We start from the raw sequence: 19,985 nt of genomic DNA, 5'->3' as shown, positions 1-19,985 counted from the left end.
AAAATAATAATAATAATAATGATAATATATATATATATATATATATATATATATATATATATATATATATATATATCGTTAGTCAATCACTTTTTTTACTATTAGTAAAGCGCTCTCTAATATCGGTCATCTTCGATTATTTTTATGTTTCCCTCTCTTCCTCCTCCCCAAGTTGCCGGGCTGAATTTGGATTTAAACGGCATCACAAGTGTCACTGTTCGTGTCAGAGACCACGAAACTATGGATTCGGCACTAATATTTGGTCATTTTTAATCATTATTATGCATCTCCCTTTTCCCCAAATTACGAGGCTGAATTTGGTCGTAAATGGTATAGGAAGTCTCAATATTCAACTCAGCGACCTCGAAAACTATGGATTCGACACTAATATTCGCCATTTTCGATCATTTTTATATGTCTCCCCTCCCCTCCGCCAAGCTACGGGGCTGAATTTTGATTTAAACAGCACCGGAAGTATCATTGTTTACCTTAGCGGTCCCCAAAACTATAGATTCCATTTCAATGTCGGTCATTTTCCATCATTTTTAAATATCTTTCCTCTCCCTCTCCCCGAAACTTCAAGATCAAAGTGATTTGATAAAAACCATCTCAGGCCCGATCCTCATCTATCTTAAAATAAGATCGAGTTCGGTCAGGTGGTTCAAGAATTATTAAGTTATATATATATATATATACCCTTTCGCTCTTCTCCCCTTATGTGGTTCGGATTCCACGTTAATCAGTAGGTCCACGTCTCATATAGCCTCGCTGCTGAAAGGGACGCTAAACTAAAATCAACTCAACTCAACTCTTCTCCCCCTAGGTTCTACCACCAAAGTGAACTGACATATAACATTCCAGGCTTGAACCTCCTCTATGTTAAAAATTTGATCGAGATTACTCGTTTGGTTGAAGTTGTTAAGTTTTATTTATTATTATATAACTCCCCCTTCTCCCCTTTCCTAAGCTTACCGTCAAAGTGAAATGATGAAAACACTCCCAGGCTCAAACTCCATCTGTGTTGAAAATTTGATCGAGATCGGTTGGGTGGTTCAAGAGATTAGGAGTCACAAAAATAGTCACTTTCAATTTTACGACAGATTTATTGTTGTAGGATAATGTTATATCGCTCAACCCTCGATGTGTCGTATACTTAAGGATGCTAAAAGTTATATTGATAAACAATTATTCAACGTATAAGCATCCGCCCATGAAATCAAACTTGCGGTTACATGTATTAAGTTTTTTCAATGTCATGAAAATGTTATTTCGATATTAATTTTATGAGCACACATTAAAAATTCCCAACGGATGCTTGAGTCTGGGAGCCAAGGCCATACCCATGTAGTCGACACCTATGGTGTACGGTATCACCAATGTTCAATACTACATTTCACTTTAGTTTTGGAAGAAAAACACCACTAATATGTTTTAAAACGAAACGAAATATCTAGTTTAACGTTCCACGATTATGCATTGGGGCTAAGGGAGACGGTATTCATGAGAAATGAATGAAATAGTGGATTGAAGAAAGTAGGAGGGAACATCAAAACACCGAGAAATAGAGACCTGCACGGGCCGAAGTTTTTGGCCCGAGCCCAATCCAGCCCGAATGTATGTAGGCGCGGCCCAGCCCGGACCCGAAACGTTTTGCAGATTTTCGGCCCGAGCCCGGCCCGGCCCTATAAGTTTTTTTAAAATTCTTGGCCCAAGCCCGGCCCGGGCCCGATAAATTTTCGAAGTTTCATTTTATAACATTTTTCACGGGCACACTTCTTCAACATTTGCCTTTATTCTAATTATCGTTTAACGAATGTCAATAATTATTAACCCTCGAGTAGTCGCGCCGCGGTCAAAAGCACCACAGGGAAATTATTTTCGATCGTGTGTCCATTCTGTTTGTCCGACAGACTTCTCCGTCTAGCTAATCTTGCCCCTCACCTTCCCAAACATTCCTGCTCAATCACTCCGTTATCCGTTGTTTAGTTTAAGTACTAGTGATTGTTTAGTGATTCTGCGGTGCTTTCCACCGCGCGCGACTAACCGTGTAATGTTTTTTCTCAGTGTTTTGCTCTGCACGTGACCTTTGCTTTGGAGGTGTTTAAGCTTTATAAACATAAATATTATTTTAATGGACGGAAGAGAGGTCGACAGAGTTAACAAACTGATACCAAGTATGAGAAAAGAGAAAATTCGAACTGAACAGCTTAAAACAACGGAGGGAAATGTTAGGGATTGACTATTTGGATAAATCAGCCGACATGATCTCGTGGAAGCTTTGTCTGAGGAAGATCATAACGAATATTTATGTATGAGTGAACACGAAAGGTCAAGTGAGGAGTCTGCGAGCGAATCTGAAGACCCAGAAATGACCAGCGATTCCCCGAATGTAGTCAGAGCAAGAGGGGACGAAATAAGCGACGACGAAGTGTAGAACAGTGTAAATTTGAAGATAACTTAAAATAATTCAATGTAGTGCTGTATAGGTGAAGTTTCAAAATAACAGGACCTTAAAATAATTCAATGTAAATTTGATTTGATTTCAATTTAGCGCCCTTTTCAGCATCAAGGCTATGTAAGACGTGGACCTACTGCTTAACGAAGGATCCGAACCACATGAGGTCCCACCGGGAATCGAGCCGGCAGTCCCACGCCAAAGGCGTGTATGCTAACCGCTAAGCTACGACTGAGCTCTAATTCAATGTAAAATGCGCTGTGAAGCTTTGTTTTATTGTTATGTTTATATAGTATATTTTTAACTAATTTACTATTGCATTTCTAATTTTAGACGAACCAAAGTTGACAAAAACAAAAGATCATCATCAGGTTTAGAATTTTCAATAAAACCAGTGCGTAGCTATCTATCTAAAGAAATATGTAACGACAAAAACATTTTATTCCAAATGAGAAATAAAAAAATAACATGTCTAGTTGTAGGTTTCTCTAATAGTTATTACTGTAAAACTTATTATAATAATAAAAATGTTATTCCCTCTTAATCAGAAAATATACAAAATTACGTTTCTAATACAAGAAAACTGTTTAAAACGATTTTTGCAACACATTATGTTCGTTCGGTCCATTTGACCGCGCGCGACTACTCGCGTTACTTTTTCAGCGCGACTTCTCGAGGGTTAAAGAATTGCAATTAATCGGCCCAAGCCCGGCCCGACTCAAAGAAATAATAGAATCGGCCCGCCCAAGCCCGGCCCGCGGGTAGGACCGGGCTTCGGGTCTCGGGCAAGGCCCAGCCCATGCAGGTCTCTACCGAGAAAACCCACGCCCACGGTGTTTGCCCACTAAAAAGTTTCCATGGCGCATGCTAGAATCCAACCAGGGACCCGTATAACCACATGTGACTACTCTACCACCGAAACGGTACTTGTGCAAGACTCTTGCGCAAGAGTCTTGGTCTTGGTCTTGGTCTTGGTCTTGCAGGTGTGGTCTTGGTCTTGGTCTTGCACCCCTTGGTCTTGGTCTTGGTCTTGCATCGGGATTCCTGGTCTTGGTCTTGCATGCAAGACTCTTGCAAAAACTGCAAGACCAAGACTCTTGCGCTCATCACTAGTTTTGTTTGATCTTTTGTTTTGAGACCGTTAATGTTTTCCACCGTAAATGAAATTCCATCATACATTTGTGCAGTTAACTTCTTGTGGATTGCGTTCGTAAAATGTTAATTTTTACCAATGTCACTTCCCTCAAGAGTCGCCTCTGTTACTGACGTTGGTTGTCATTCCGTACCAGTATACACAAAAGTTCTGCAGACATCATTATAATTGTTATGTTTATTATCGCTATCTAAATCTAAAATTTTTGCGTTGTGTTAACAAACGATTCTCAGGCCCTTTTGTTGCGGAGACATTCCGACCCGGGCCCTTTTGATGAGGGGCGTTTTGATTCGGGCCATCTGTCTCGGGCCCGTTTGTTGAGGAAATATTTCGACCGGGCCCTTTCGACGCGGGCCCGTTTGACTCCGGCTTTATTTGACCCGGGTCCATTTGACGCAGAGCCTTTTGACTCGGGTCCCTTTGTCATGGAACACTTTTGACTTGGGTTCTTTTTATGAGGGGCGTTTTGAGTCGGCCCCTTTTGACTCCAGCCCTTTAAACCAGCACCCTTTTGACGCACGGCCGTTTGACTCGGCCACTTTAGTAGGGGGACCCCTTTGGACTCGGCTCCTTTTTATGAGGGGCATTATGATTCGGGCCCTTATGTTGTGGAGACCTTTTGAACAGGTCCCTTTTGATGTGGGGCCGATTTCACTCGGGCCCTTTTGTAGCGGGGCCCATTTCGACGCAGGCGCGTTTAATGCAGGTCCTTTTGACTCGGGTCTTTTGTCGGGAGACTCTTTTGACTATGACCCTTTTGATGAGGGGCCTTTTGACTCGGGTCCCTTTGTCATGGAACACTTTTGACTTGGGTTCTTTTTATGAGGGGCGTTTTGAGTCGGCCCCTTTTGACTCCAGCCCTTTAAACCAGCACCCTTTTGACGCACGGCCGTTTGACTCGGCCACTTTAGTAGGGGGACCCCTTTGGACTCGGCTCCTTTTTATGAGGGGCATTATGATTCGGGCCCTTTTGTTGAGGAGACCTTTCGACCCGGGCCCTTTAGACGCGGGGCCGTTTGACTCCGGTTTTATTTGACCCGGGTCCGTTTGACGCAGGGTCTTTTGACTCAGGTAACTTTGTCTTGGAACCCTTTTGACCCGGGCTCTTTTTGAGGTGCATTTTGATTTGGCCCCTTTTGACTAGGGACTTTTTAATCCGCGACCTTTTGACTTACGGCCGTTTGACTCGGGCCCTTTCGACTCTGCTCCTTTTTATGACGGGCGTTTTGATTCGGGCCCTTTTGACTCGGGACTTATGTTGTGGAGACCTGTTGACCCGGGACCTTTTGATGTGGGGTCGTTTTCACACGGACCCTTTTGTGGCAGAGCCCCTTTTGACCCGGGCTCATTTGACGCAGGGCCTTTGACTCGGATCCTTTTCTCGTGGGCTCCTTTTGACTATGACTCTTTTTATGAGGGGCGTTTTGATTCGGCCACTTTTGACTCGGTCCCTTTTGACGCAGGGTCGTTTGACTCTGGCTCTTTTGTAGCGGAGTCCCTTTTGACTCGGGCTTTTTTATGAGGGTCGTTTTGATTCGGGGCCTTTTGACTCGGGCCCTTTTGTTGTGGAGACCTTTCGACCCGGGTCCTTTTTATGAGGGGCGTTTTGATTCGGGCCCTTTTGATCCAAGCCCGTTTGACGCAGGGTCTTTTGACTCGTGCCCTGTTGTTGCGGAGATCTTTTGACTCGGGCCCTTTTGTAGCGAGGGGGCCATCTCGACCCGGGCCCATTTGACGCAGGGCCCTTTTGACTCGGGTCTTTCTGTCTTTGCCCTTTTGTTTGGCCCTTCTAACATGGAACCATATATATAACGCAGCAGCTGAAATACCTGTGGCAGAGGGCCTGGGGGAGTATGAGTAAATCGATGATCGATCGATCCAGGGCGCAGTAAAATTAGTTACACCACTGTTCATATCTATTTCTTTCTATTCTCTCGACATCATGTCTGGAGATGAATGTTCTGACTAATAAGCTACAGTGGCGAAAGACGATATACGCTATCAATGATAAATGTTATGACTGTTAATATATATAGGGAATAAAACGAAACATTCTATATCGGACTTCCCCTCCACCCGTTGAAAAAAATCCTGCGGGCGTTAGTGATTATGATGTTGCTTAGTTACTGTATTATATTGTTCTATACACGGAATAAATACTTATGTGTTTTATATAATAATGAGAACCTTATTTACATTTATTACGGCCGTTGCTTTACGAGAAACATTTTCACGTTCAGCGTAATCAGTTTCCATTCTAAAATAATTACAGTGAGGCGAACGAAATAATTCACGCACAGATTTAGGACTTAGAATAATGTTTTGCGAACATGTAGTAAATCCCTGAAGATTAAAAAGCGCTAGTAGCAGTAATTAGCTTAGTCGTTTCCTATAGTCCCTTAGTGAATTACATAAATCTTACAGATGTTGTATCTCTTTCTTTCTCCTCTCTATACATCATGTCTGGAGATTAATGTATGGACAAATAGGCTACAGAGGCAATTTTAAAAAGTAAGATGATCTACGCTATCAGTGACAGATGTTGTGGTGTTTAACTTAACATATAAGGCAATAATACGAATCTTTTCAGAGATGACAGTGCACTGATGCTTCAAATCTGTGTCTTTACTCCCTATACCTACTTTATTTTCCTAGTCAAAATAAAAACTCTTCAAAATTAATCACAAATTCTTATGCAACCATCCCTTCTTTAATGTACTGCGCTGTCACATACCCGTCACGGCGATGTAAAGGCACTTTTGGCGACGAGGATACATGTATAGTAACGATCCGAAGTATATGTCTATCATATCGTAGGTGATTTCGGAACGAATATAGAAATACGAGGCACATCCAAGAAATAAGTTCCAAAATGCCACAAGTAGTCAAAGCGTTACGCGGCCGCGCAGGAATAACGACGAACATTTAGCCACAACCGAAAACGAGCGCAGTTCTGTGGAGTTAGCGGTGAGAGAACTGTAGTATGGTAAACATGATTAAATATATATATATATATATATATATATATATATATATATATATATATATATATATATATATATGAAAAAATAGCTCACCTTCAGACATTCAAAAATTTCTTTCGACCTCAATTTTAAAGATACAACATTGAAATATTGCACACGTATTATATACATAATAACGTATTTTCTTTAAAAAAAATCAGATTTCTACGTGATCCCAAGCCCGGGCCAGAAGGGCGGAAAGATTTCAAAAACAAGTTTATTTCGAAAAATCTTCCGTTTTTTCGATTGTCCCGTTTCTGGTGTATAATACGGACAAGCGAGTGGTACCGTTGGAAAGTATGCTCTATCCTGAGAAAAACGAGGTATGAACCATGATCCTACGATAAATAGTAAGGAAGCAGTAGTTTGAGTGAAAGTCTAAACTTGAGTGGAAATCCTAAACGGGTTAAACTTTCATATATAATAAAATTAACATGATCAAGTGAGGATCTACATATTCAACTTAAAACCTTCTCCTATGTCATCTAACGCTATAATTCTCTAACAGTATTCGTTCTCCGATAATTTTAACTTCAGTTTGTTCTCAGCAAAGAATATGTCTACACTAATTCATGAATAAAGGAATTATAAAAATTCATGAACCAATTTTTAAAGAAATTAATAAATATAGAGCTCCTTATACCTATGCATATATTTTAAAATAATATTTTAATCACGTTTACATAAATTATTTATGTATTTGAAAATAACATTTTATAATTAAATTTTATATTATCATTCTACACAAGAAAGCATTTTAAAAACGATGACAAAAGCAAACTTAAAAACTGATGACAAGGAAGATTTTGAAGTGATGACAATGACATAAAAATAATCATACGAGTAAAAATATTATGATCACATGATTTTTACATATACAAGGTGACCTGACCTACATACGGTTACTACTTTCACGGTAACCTAATTTAAACATATAGGTAAATACCAATATGTCCTGAGGGCAGGTCACGACCTAAAGTATCGTTTGACCATGGGCTTGTCTATTTCTACTGAATACATGGTATAGAATTTTGGTCGAAATAATATCAAGTTAGTTTTTTTCTCTAGTCTATTTTTTAATCTTAAAACAAAGTTTGCTTCTTTAGTAATTATAGACATTCAAATAACTATTTATATATATACTGTTTTTAGGTTGTTGCCGTAGTAGTTGTGAATCATCACTTGATGAAATTGAAGAAACCGTAAACGAAGGAAGCACTCCCCTTCATAACCAACAAAGAAGACCATAAATGTTATTTTAAAAAACTAAAGTGAACATTTTTCGTTGTATATTAATCTGTATACCCCTATTGGGATTGGTTCTACATAAGCATTACTGTCATTAAAGTTTTAATTATTCGATTATAAAATCTTATTTTTATTATATCTAACATAATATTAAAGCTTTGTATCAACTCAGCGGACTGTGACAGTGCACACTACGAAATCCCAGTTTGCTTTACCACACGTGAAATATTGAATATGTCGGGTGTCAGATGAATGCTAGATTGGTATATGCACATTCATGCACGAGAATATTTTTTTCTACTCATTGTACATGTACAGTAACGATCCGAAGTATATGTTTATCCTATCGTAGGTGATTTCGGAACGAATATAGAAATACGAGGCGCATCCAAGAAGTAAGTTCCAAAATGCCAGAAGTAGTCAAAGGGTTACGTGATCTCGCAGGAGTAACGACGAATATTTAGCCACAACCAAAAACGAGCGCAGTTCCGTGGAGTTAGCAGTGAGAGAACTGTAGTATGGTAAACATGTTTGCGAACAATAAAGTCTCCCACCGAGTGCAAGGTATGCGTGGTAATCAGTTTTCACAACACTAAGATTGTCTACACCATCTTTTGTCCATACCTTCACGTATTACATCCAGACCACACACTCCACATGACTACTTGTGCATTTCTGACGCTGGCAGCTTTTAAGCGTCGAGGAATCTAATTACCACGCACATCTCGCACTAAGCTGGAGATTGTATGCGCACAGCCACAGTTCTCTCAACATTCACCTCACACAACTGCGTTCGCGACAGGTTTGGATTATGTACAGACGAGTTTTACATAAGGTCATAAAACAGGCAAAAATGTTAGAGAATGATACTTACATTGGGAAAGCTTCCAATAAAGTGAAAGCTACATGGCAAATTATTCGGAAAGAATCTGGGGAACGAAAACCCTCCTCTAAGATAATTAGCGTTTCTTGTCAAAATAAAATTATTAAAAATCCGACTGAAATTGCAAATGCTTTTAACGATTACTTCACGAATGAAGTGGAAAAGCTTATCACTAATAACGTGAACAATAAACTATCTAGCAAACAATACGTTAGTAGACACAACGATATTCTCGAAAAATCATTGTTCTTGCACCCAGTAACTAGTCAGGAAATCTTAAATACTACACTGAAAATGACAAATAAGAGTTCTTCAGGATATGATGAAGTTCCTGATAGAATTCTAAAGCAATGCCCTTATGAAATTGCTGATATCTTATGCTTCATGGTAAATAACTCATTTAATAGTGGCGTTTTTCCTGAGGCATTGAAGCTAGCAGTTGTTAAGCCCTTATATAAAAGTGGCAAGAAAGATCTTACATCGAACTATAAACCAATATCATGTCTGTCTATCTTCTCTAAACTTTTTGAAAAACTTATGTATATAAGACTAGTTAGCTTTCTAAATAATTTTAACTTAATATCTCTTGCTCAAAATGGCTTTAGATCAAATAAGTCTACTGAAACTGCTCTTTACTCCTTTCTCTATTCTGCTTTAAATTCAATAAATGCTAAGAAATATACAACCGGCATATTTCTTGATCTTAGCAAAGCTTTCGATACAATTGATCATCAAATTTTACTTAAAAAATTGCAAGATTATGGTAGTAGGGGAAATGCTTATGAGTGGTGAGTGGTTTAAATCGTATATATCCAACAGAAGGCAAACTGTTGAAATTAACTGTCAAACTCGAGACACTCAGGGAGTAAGCAAATGTTATTCAGATACAAAAGAGTTAAAATTTGGAGTTCCTCAAGGTTCCATCTTAGGCCCTATTCTATTTTTAATATATATAAATGATTTGCCACAATGTTTAGACTCTGCTAAAATTGTTCTGTATGCTGACGATACAAATATATTAGTAACTGGAGAAACTTACGTTGAGTTATGTAATGCAGTAGATTCCACCATGTCTGCCGTCAGTTACTGGATGGATAGAAATAAACTAATACTAAACACAACAAAGTCTTCGTGCATGTGCTTTCACGTAGTAAAAAACGAGATAAGAAAACGCTCTTGTGTAACAATTAACGGCAAAACGTTGAATTACGTCTCGGATATCAAATTTCTTAGTCTTTGGGTGTCAGATACATTAGATTGGAAAATTCACATTCAAAAATTATCTAGTAAATTGGCTGAAACCTGTTACATGTTAAAGCTTTTACGAAATAGTGTCAGTCAGCATGTTCTGCTCACAACTTGTTTTGGACTTTTTCATTCTAAATTGAAATATAATATTATATTCTGGGGATCTACTGCACTGCTAAATTCCATATTCGTTTTATAAAAGAGAGCTTTAAGGTTTATGACCGGAAGTAAACCTCGAACTTCTTGTAAACCTCTATTTAAATTTCTTGAAATCTTACCTCTTCCATGTTTATATATATATATATATATATATATATATATATATATATATATATATATATATATATATATGAACTTCTAAAATTTGTAAGAAAAGATATACAGATAGATACAAGCAGCTTCCGGTTGAACTCAGATATTCATATGCATAATACGAGACAAGCGTCTGATCTTCATGTAGAGTCCTCATGTTTAAAAGTACATAAGAATAGTACATTTCCTATGGCAGTGACTATTTATAACAAGCTTCCTTCCACTTTAAAAAACAAAACATCTGGTTTCAATAAAGCAGTCAAGTACTACCTACTCGAGCACTGTTTCTATTCTGTAGAAGAATATCTCGCCTGTAGTAAATAATGTTTAAAGTATATATATTTTGTATATCTATAATATAAGGTTTTATTAACTGTTGTGTTGTTTTATATCGATGTGTGTAAATTAGAATAATGAAAAATTGTACCTTTTTTATACATAAATTCACACTATTTTAATATTGCATTCAGTGTTCTTATGACGTGTCCAACTCATACGTTCACGTTGTGAACAATTTGTATGAAAAAGGATGAAAATAAATACAATACAATACAATACTATGTGTACCTTCTATACTCATGCGCAAGCGTGTAACGCTGTGTACTCACCCCATCTTGGAGCGGTTTGGAAACATTTTTTGGATGTGCCTCATAGTGCATTTTTGTTGAAAATAATGTGATTCCCTGCAACGCTGATAAATACAATACTTTTATAGTTCAGGATGTTTCAGTGAGATGTCCCACTTTTTAAATTTATAACTCAAAGTTAATGGTTGGAACATGAAGTGTATACTGAAATCAGGGGTTTTAATTTCGATACTTATTGATCTTGCGATCTCCGATCATCGCCGAGCATATCGATCAAAATTGCTTTTTGTTCTCATATTAAAATTAAAACGAAGAACAGAATTCAATAATGTGTTTTTCATGTGAAGACTTTTTGACTTAACAATTTTGTTACTTTCTCATAAAGAGCAAAATACAGGGTATATGGTGATCCTCATTGAAGGACAATTTTAAGTTTATTGGAAGAACTGAAAACAATCGTAACTGTTAAGGCATGTACCTGACAAAATGGTGAAACAAGCAAGATTCTATCTTCAGGAGAAGGGAAAAACTTCCAGCAGTCTTTTTCTGTGACCTCCACTTCATCTGCGTTTGCTGTTTCATACGGACTTTTTAAATGGCAGATTCGCCTGCTTCTTTTCCAAATTCTTTCTCTACTTGTTTCATTTCTTGGTTGTCTCTTTTTATTTTGAGCCTCAGGTCAAGGTCAGGCGAGGGCTACCAATTTCTGGCATTGTACCTAAAATATATTTAAATCACGTCCTATATTGCTATTTTTAAATTTAATTCCTTTTACAAAAACAATCCATAAGAGACACAAACAACATCTGAAAAGAGAAAAGGTTGTAGGAAATAAGGTTTAGGCAATTTCTTTTGTTGTTATTGTTGTTTCTTAATTTTTCATCTTGATTTTATTTATTTCTCCCTTGTGTCTCTCTTGCAGTTTCTTTATTGTGATTTTTAATTTTACCTGTCTCCACCATGATGAGAAATAGGAGAAACAAAACAGTATACTTTTGGTTTATTAACAAATCAGTATTCCAGATTTCCTAGTGATAGTTCGTCTTTCGGCTCTGGAAAAAAACAAAGCTATTGTGTTTTCTTGGTTCCTTTGTTTGTTAAATATATTCCTAATTTCTTTTCCTCTTCCCAAAGCACACTACACGAGAACAGAACACTACCACAACACTAAAAACAAAGAGTGGAGATTTTATGTTCTCGGTAAACATCAGAATGTATATTTTCTTTGTCAATCAAATTTGGTTTGGATTTTACTCTTTATTACTTTACTGCAGTTTCGGTACTGATTTTCTTAATATCTCTTTCTTTCATTCCATAGGTTTCTAAAAATATGCTTTGCTATCTTTTCAGTTTTCCTAATTTTGTTTCACTTTCTATTATTATCTTTATGTGCTCTTATTACATGCTTATCTTTATTACATGCTCTGGGGTTTATTATTTTCCGCACATACGATTGTCGTTATTTATTACAATAATATTTCTTTCAGTGTTGTTTAAAAAGACCATGAGCGGAGAGGGATTCAATTAATTCATTATTTAGTATTCCCATTCTTTCTCTCGTTTTTAGGCCTAGAATAATGTCTCTAGTTCTTTATACTTTGCCTGATTCCTTCCATTCTTTCTCTCATTTGAATTTTATTATTTTGTCTATTTCTTCGTAGTATTTAGATATTCTTCTATTATTTCCATTATCTTTATTTTATTTTTTTTCTCCAGGTTTTGATACATCTGCGCAGTATCTGTAAATGAACTGGTTCTTCATTAGTCAGTAGTGGATGGTTTCAGCTGAAATTGTCTTTATTATGTATGTTATTAGTATTTGTCTTCGTAACCAGATTAATTTTTATTTAGCTTTTTATTGATGAAGAACTGTCGTTTCCAAATACCTGAGCAATATTGGATTGTAGCCATTAAAATAGTTTTGTTAAATAATTTAACCTTTTGCAGTTTTAAAATCTTTAGATACTATTGTTAGAAGTTCGCTGTTTTCTTTGATTTTTCCATTAACTCAGTGATATGTTTTTCAAAATTCAGACTTTTACCTAGCCAAACCCCAAGAGATTTAAATTCCTTTATGTAAGGTTTGCCTCTGTAAGGTCTGCCCAAATCCTCTTAACTGTTTTATTTGCTGATAATGTGAAAAAATGAAATGAAATTTTTGAGTTTTACGTCCCACGGTTATGCCGGTTAGGCTAAAGGAGACGGTGATGATGAGATATGAATGAAATGGTGGAATGAAAAAGTGGGAGGAAACGGGAGAACCCGAGAAAACCCACGCACACAGTGTTTGTCCACCACAAAGTCCACTTGGCGGGAGCAGGGTTTGAACCCGATACCCCTAGCACCAGAGGTGAACGCTCTACCACTGAGCCACCGCGGCCCACCTTGCTGATAAAAAATGAAATCTTTGAGTTTTACGTCCCACGGTTATGCCGGTAAGGCTAAAGGAGACGGTGATAATGAGTAATGAATGAAATCGTGGAATGAAGAAAGTGGGAGGAAACGGGAGAACCCCGAGAAAACCCACGCACACGGTGTTTGTCCACCACCACCTTGCTGATAATGTGAGTTTATTCTCTGTGCACTATTTATCTAATTTTACTAAAAGAACATTTCTTTTTTCGTCTATTTTTCTTCTGGAGGGTATTGACAGTACTATCGCTAAGTTGTCTGCATAACTGCCGTGCCAATTGTTTAATTGATTTAAATAGGGCTGGATTATTATATCCCAAAATGTGGGTCCACAAATTGATCCTTATGGGCATCCTTTTGTATCTGTAGTTGTTGTGCCCATTTCTGAAGTTTGTATCATTATTTGTCTGCCATTGCAGTCGTCCAGCATTATTTCATACAAGTTGTGCCTATTTTTAATTTCTTTAATTCTCCGAGGAGTATCGGCCACCATTAATTGTTGATATCTACATAAATGACTACTTGATATATCTCTTGCATTCCTGTATCAATTAAGTTTAATAGTTTTTTTTTAATAGCAGATTCTGTGCATGTTTCTTTTCGAAAACAAAATTGTAATTTGTCATTTATTAAATTTCTCTTCTGATTTATTCTTTTTACTAATGTTAGTTCGAATAATTTGCTGATTGTATTTAAAAGACTCTAACTTTTTGGGTCTGGTTTTTAAAACTGTGAAATTCGATTGTTTTCATCTTTTCTTTATTCGTCATTTTTTAAAACATAAATTAAAAAGTTTAGTTAGATATTGGACCCACTTATTTGTGCATTAATTTCGTCAGGGCCCACTCCCTTTTTTTAAAAGCAATTTTATATTATTTCTTCCTTCTAGATTTAACTATTTCTAAATTATCCCCTATAGGTGCCTTTGGCATTAATTTTCTTAATCAAATTTATGTTTCATAATTTTTTGTATCGTCTGGTAATAAGGTTTCCATTAGATATATGATAGTATCTTCCCAGCTCTTAATGTATGTATTGTCTTGTTTCTTTATTGTGAGAATGGTAAGTACTTAAGCTTTCTTGATTAGTTTCATCTTCTGAGGTCATTTTATTACTTGCCGGAATTTATCCTAGTTTATCATGTCTGGATTATAAATGGGCATCTCTTCTACGTTTTGTATTTCTTATTTTTCTTTTTTTCATTATGTCAAATAATGTTGTAGTCAGTTATAGCAATTGCACCTAAGACTTTCCAACCTTTGATTCTACTGCTCAGTTTCGTCGATGCAATGGTTTAATCTATGCTTGACTCAGCCTCTTGTCTATTTCTTAAAAGTCAGTGGATTTCCTTCTTCGTCCATCATTATTAAATCGTTGTACATGACGACCAAGTCCTCCACTCTTTCCCCTCTGTGTTTTTCTGTGCTGTAATGCATTTTGCGTTAAGAGTCCATACAAATTAGGATATTTTAACTTTTATGTTTGACATAATTCTCCACATTATATATATAAAAAGTTGAATTTGCGTCAGGGTATTTATGGGTCACGAAATCAGAAAACAGCAATGAAAGTCACGAAATTTAGCTTTGGGATGATTTTTTTTTTTTTTTTAAATCTGTACTAATATAAGTAGCGACTGGAAATTTTTGTTCTATAAAACGTCAAAATTTACCGCCAAAAATGTATATGATTGGCTTTAGACGCTACCAAATCGCAAGCAAAGCACGGTTCTACCGCATGCATGAAATTCGGCCTAATTCGCACCAAAATTCGCTCTTGAGATTGTCCTTCACCTGGAATCATTGAGCAGTGGCGATGCAAATCATAATGCATTGTCTGAATCACCTACGCACCTAATCAGTTTATTCAACTGTGAGAAGGCACCAAGTTTTTATCGCTCCAGGGAACAGCCTTTGAAAGTAGACTAATTTCCTATATTTCTCCTTAATTCCACGCAAATTGCCCAATTGTTAATTGTGCGATTAAGGTAAATTGAGGGGGAAATGGTAAATTTCCGGGAGAGAATGATAAATTTGGCGAAGAAAGGTAAATTAAGGGGAGAATGATAAATTTGGGGAATGTAAATTCAGGGAAGAATTGTAAATTTCCGAGGAAAGAATTGTAATTTTGATAGAGTTGCGCCCAAACCCTTGGAGGATGGGTGACCCCTGGTCATGAATGTAACCATACCCTATTTTACCGCAAATATAGTAAAGGAAGAAATATTTCGACCACCAAATGGTAATGGCAGTAAGACTAATGATTTCTTCAACATTCAGTATAAGAGTCAAATCAATATATTTAAAACACAAATATAGCTATCTGGAAGTTTACTTCAACTTTTTCAGGCGTGTGCACGAAAAATTTAATTTGACAAATAATAACAATAATAATAATAAAAAAGCCTACCGACTACGAAATTTTACCACATTTACTATACTAGCCCCATATTGTGTCACTGCATTAGAATTTTTTTTAATCTATAACACTTTCACAAAATGAAAAAATTCGAAATATGACCGATGTTGAAGTTCACAAAGAATCATATTTTTAAAGAAGTGAAATTCAAAATTTGTCAAAAAAAAAAAAAAAAAAAAAAATACTAATAAATGGTGTACTGAAGTCATGGTGTACTAAGTTATTAAAAACTTTTATTGAACAAAAGATACAATATATTTCAATCAAAAATTTTCCTGTAAGCCTTATATCTGGAGAACTACATACAGTGTAGCCAAACCCAAACAATCGTTTAACTTAGTATAATGTGCTTATTAAGTTAACAATACGAAAACTCGATTTAGGGGCCGTTCAAAAATTTGGCCCCTAATCCAAAAACTAACTGTTAGGCAACTTTTTTTTGTAAGCTTATATCTGGAGAACTATATATAGTGTAGCCACACCCAAACTATCACTTAACTCAGTATGATGTGCTTATTCTTAAAAAAAAAGAAAAAAAAAACGAAAACTCGATTTAGGTGCCGTTCAAAAATGTTGTGGCCCCTGATCCAAAAACTAATGACTGATCAAGATCGCAATCTTTGGATTCATTTTTGGATCATTTTAAAACTCTTGTTTTATTTATTTAATTATTATTTTTGTCTATAGTAATCAGAAACAGGTCACGACAATAAATAAACAGAGCACATTGTTTACTGAAGATTAGAATTTATTTGTTACCCATGCATACAAAATTAACAGAAGTATTTATGAATTATATCATTTTATTTATATAAGTATACAACAAAGTATACGAATAAGTTAATAGTCTAAATATATTATCACAACAAAGAAAGTCTGTTTATTTTATATACCATTTACAACCTTCTATGTGTTATATATACCGTATACAAAAGGTTGATCCGTCTGTGTGTCCCCGATTAAAATAAAATATTCACCCCTGATCACAGAATCGACCCATCCGAATGATTCAAGCAGCAAAACAAAGCCAAAGGTCTCTAGTATCGCGCCAAGCTCGCGTATGTGTGGCGTGTGCCTCATGGCTCCCAAGGTAAGGCTACGTCGTAGCACTTTTCCAAGCTAACTTTTCTGTGACATAGGTTCAAAAACAGCGCAGGAAAATGGATGTGCATTGAGATCAACTACAAAGAACATAATTAATCGGCATAATAACCACGACGTTCCAGCACTGTGTTCACCCACTAAGGAAAGTAGAAAGTGGTCGTATACTGCAGGGACTCTACCCATAACTCGGAAGTTGTGCCAAATAGCCCTGCAGAAACACTCCTAAACAACGTGTGATGACAAGATGACTGCACGTGACATAGTCAACTGTGATCCACAACCTACGTGACAAATTAAATCTCTAGATGATGTTTTAAAGTCGTGGCTATGTCTTAGTGCGGCCCACGGAGTAAGAGAAAGATCAACTACAGGCGCCTCTAAGAACACCATCTATCCGGAGAAAAGTTGAAGTTTGTTAGCATGATTTATCTATCAGATTGTGCCAAAACTCGAATCGTAACGTGCACCACACGAGACGGAAAAAGTTGTCCTGATTTCATCCGTCAGTCTAAAGCAAGTTTCTGGAAGGGATATCTGGCTATCGCGGTATACTGCTATGAAGGCAAGTTAATAATTCGGCAGGTGCCTAAAAATTCCGCATTTTTTAAAATTTATGTATACAGATCTGTCCCCCTCTATATGGAAAAGCAATAAATCAAGTCCATGTGATTATGGATAAGGCCTCATCACATACATCCTGTTCTACAGAGATTTCTGCAATAGATTTAGGCAGACACCGGCATCCAGGCTATTCCTTTCCAGAACATACCAGCGATGTCAACTGATGCCAGTCCCATGGATTTTTCCTGGTTTGGCCTATTGAAAAGAGCACTTGCATCTCGCCGTTATAAACTACTGTCCGTGACCTCTGGGAAATCTGCCAGGATGAATAGATCAAGATTCCCGTTCCTGTACTTCAACCGAGGATGGAAGTTACGGTGCAGGGCTATTGCTAAGACAGATGGTGCTAAAACTGAGGGCGACTGACGTTGGCCCCGTTGTTTATTCTAAGGTAGGTGAGATTTCAAGCTCGGACAGATATAGACGGATCAACCTCCTGTATTATCTACTTGAATGTTACATGAGAAAATACATATTCACATCTACGAAATTCACTTACCCTTATACATGAGTATATTATTTAAGTAAATCTATGTAACTTCGGGAGATTCTACTATAGTCTCTGTAATACTAAATCAGAGTTATTATTAGAGGACTAGTATTTACATAATGAACTGGTAAGAGAGTGTAGTATATGGAATTGGAAATATATGGAGATCCCGATGCAAAGACATCATTTAAGATAAGAAAGAGGAAATCGAAAAGTACTACAGAGATGAATGGATACATTACCACACAAAACTTCATAAAACAGCGTGCCGAGCTTTCGATTTTTGGTTCATCCTCACGTGTCCTGCTTGGGAAGTATACCGGACGCAAAAGCCTCACCACTTTTTTTTTTTTTTTAGTTTAACGTCCTACGTTTATGTCCTTTAGCGTAATCAATGAAAGTGAATGTGAAATAACTTTTTTGTGCTCTCCCATCGAGAATTTAACCTAGGATTACGTGCACCAAAGACATACGTGCTTGCCACTAGACTAGCGGGGAGAGCTACCCCACCACTGAGCATGTTTGATTAATTAATTAGTACTCAGACAATCAAAGACTCAATATCAAAGACAATCAATACAAATAAAAAGAAATGTTATACATATATTCCAAAGACAATATGTGTAATAATGTGTTCATTAACTCCATGATGATACAAACTCACTAAGAACTATATACTAATGACTTATTAGAAAGCTGATTCGTAGTTGGCACATCAGCTCCCATTGATGCTCTTCTTTCTAGCTTTCTAGTCAGGAAATCGTTAGATTTTAAGACGACCCATCTCAATGCTGGATCAACACCAAAAATGTGATTTTATCGAGGTCGAACTCATGACTGTGCACCAAAGGCACGAGTACTCCTCATTCAGCTACAGCGTAGCTCCAATCTTAACATATTTCAATAACTATTACAGCATTTGGTTCTGGTGCATTTGTACTTCTAGGATTAGATACACAATACCAAGGTGCAAAATTTCCGGTCGCCAGGTCGCCATTGGCGACTAAAAATTTAAGAGCTGGCGAGAAGTATCCAGTATGAATGGTTTCTGTTTAAGCTCACAGGGCTTCTCAGTTTCTGTTTCGCACGACAATAATTGTCACTGAGCGAGAGAAAACACGGAATGGGAAGTCTTCACAACGGATATGGAAAGGGAAGTCTTCAACAATGTTGTAATTCGCCCCTCCTTTCCTACCCTCAATTGATTATCCTGAATCTAATTGTCGTTTTGAAATGGTATGCCCTGATGTAATCTCTTTGTCAAACCAAAGGCCGTTGCGGGGAGGGGAAAGGGGGAACATCTCATAATTTGCATGTGAGAGTTACTGGCGACCATCATTTTTGGGTTGGCGAGTGCGTCTCACTTTGAAATTTTGCGCCCTGTACAACGCTGTGGAGCATTAAAATTAATATTTATTTACGTATCATCTGCTTTTAATGTAAAGTGTAAGGAGACTGAAAGTCATACAAATTCATCCTGTGAAAACTCCCTCCCCCCCGTTTTTCAGATTCTCAAATCTGAAAACTTTAACACAGAATACACAATATTAAATGATACTTTGAATATGAAGTTATATATTACAGTACGCTTTAGCAAAATTCAACTATTCTAAGTACAGATGAAAATGTTTATCAACCATACAGCTTATTATTATTATTATTATTAAACGAACAGTTAACTTTTATTAGTATCACATTATAGCCAGAACAATGCTATACTTATCACCACAGACCTATTACCACCTAAAATAATCAACCAAGAGCAATGCCCCTTAAATAAAGAACAATACTCTGCTTTCCAACGTAACTGTTTATTTAAAAAGTCTCAGCAATCGATTTGAATAATAAAACCACTGTTTGAATAATAAAATCGCTGAATATGGTGAATCTAGTTATTAATACACAGTCTTTCCAGTACATCGAAACGATTCTGCGTAACACCTGTAAGATGGTCATATGAAAGTATTTTTCTTCTTGCTTAGAATTAGGAGAGTATGAAGTATATTTACAACTTTTATCTCATACTTCAGG

At 36.8% G+C, this 19,985-nt stretch overlaps 1 protein-coding gene across 12 annotated transcripts in view; it reads left to right on the top strand.

Moving 5' to 3' along the window:
- Positions 1-19,985, top strand: part of LOC145693591 (uncharacterized) — a 506,014-nt gene that overhangs the window by 324,438 nt on the left and 161,591 nt on the right. The window lies entirely within an intron of this gene.

Source organism: Thermobia domestica, chromosome 8, assembly GCF_964235325.1.
Source record: "Thermobia domestica chromosome 8, izTheDome1.hap1.1, whole genome shotgun sequence".
Taxonomy (NCBI): Eukaryota; Metazoa; Arthropoda; class Insecta; order Zygentoma; family Lepismatidae; genus Thermobia; species Thermobia domestica.
This window is presented reverse-complemented; position numbering and strand designations above follow the sequence as displayed.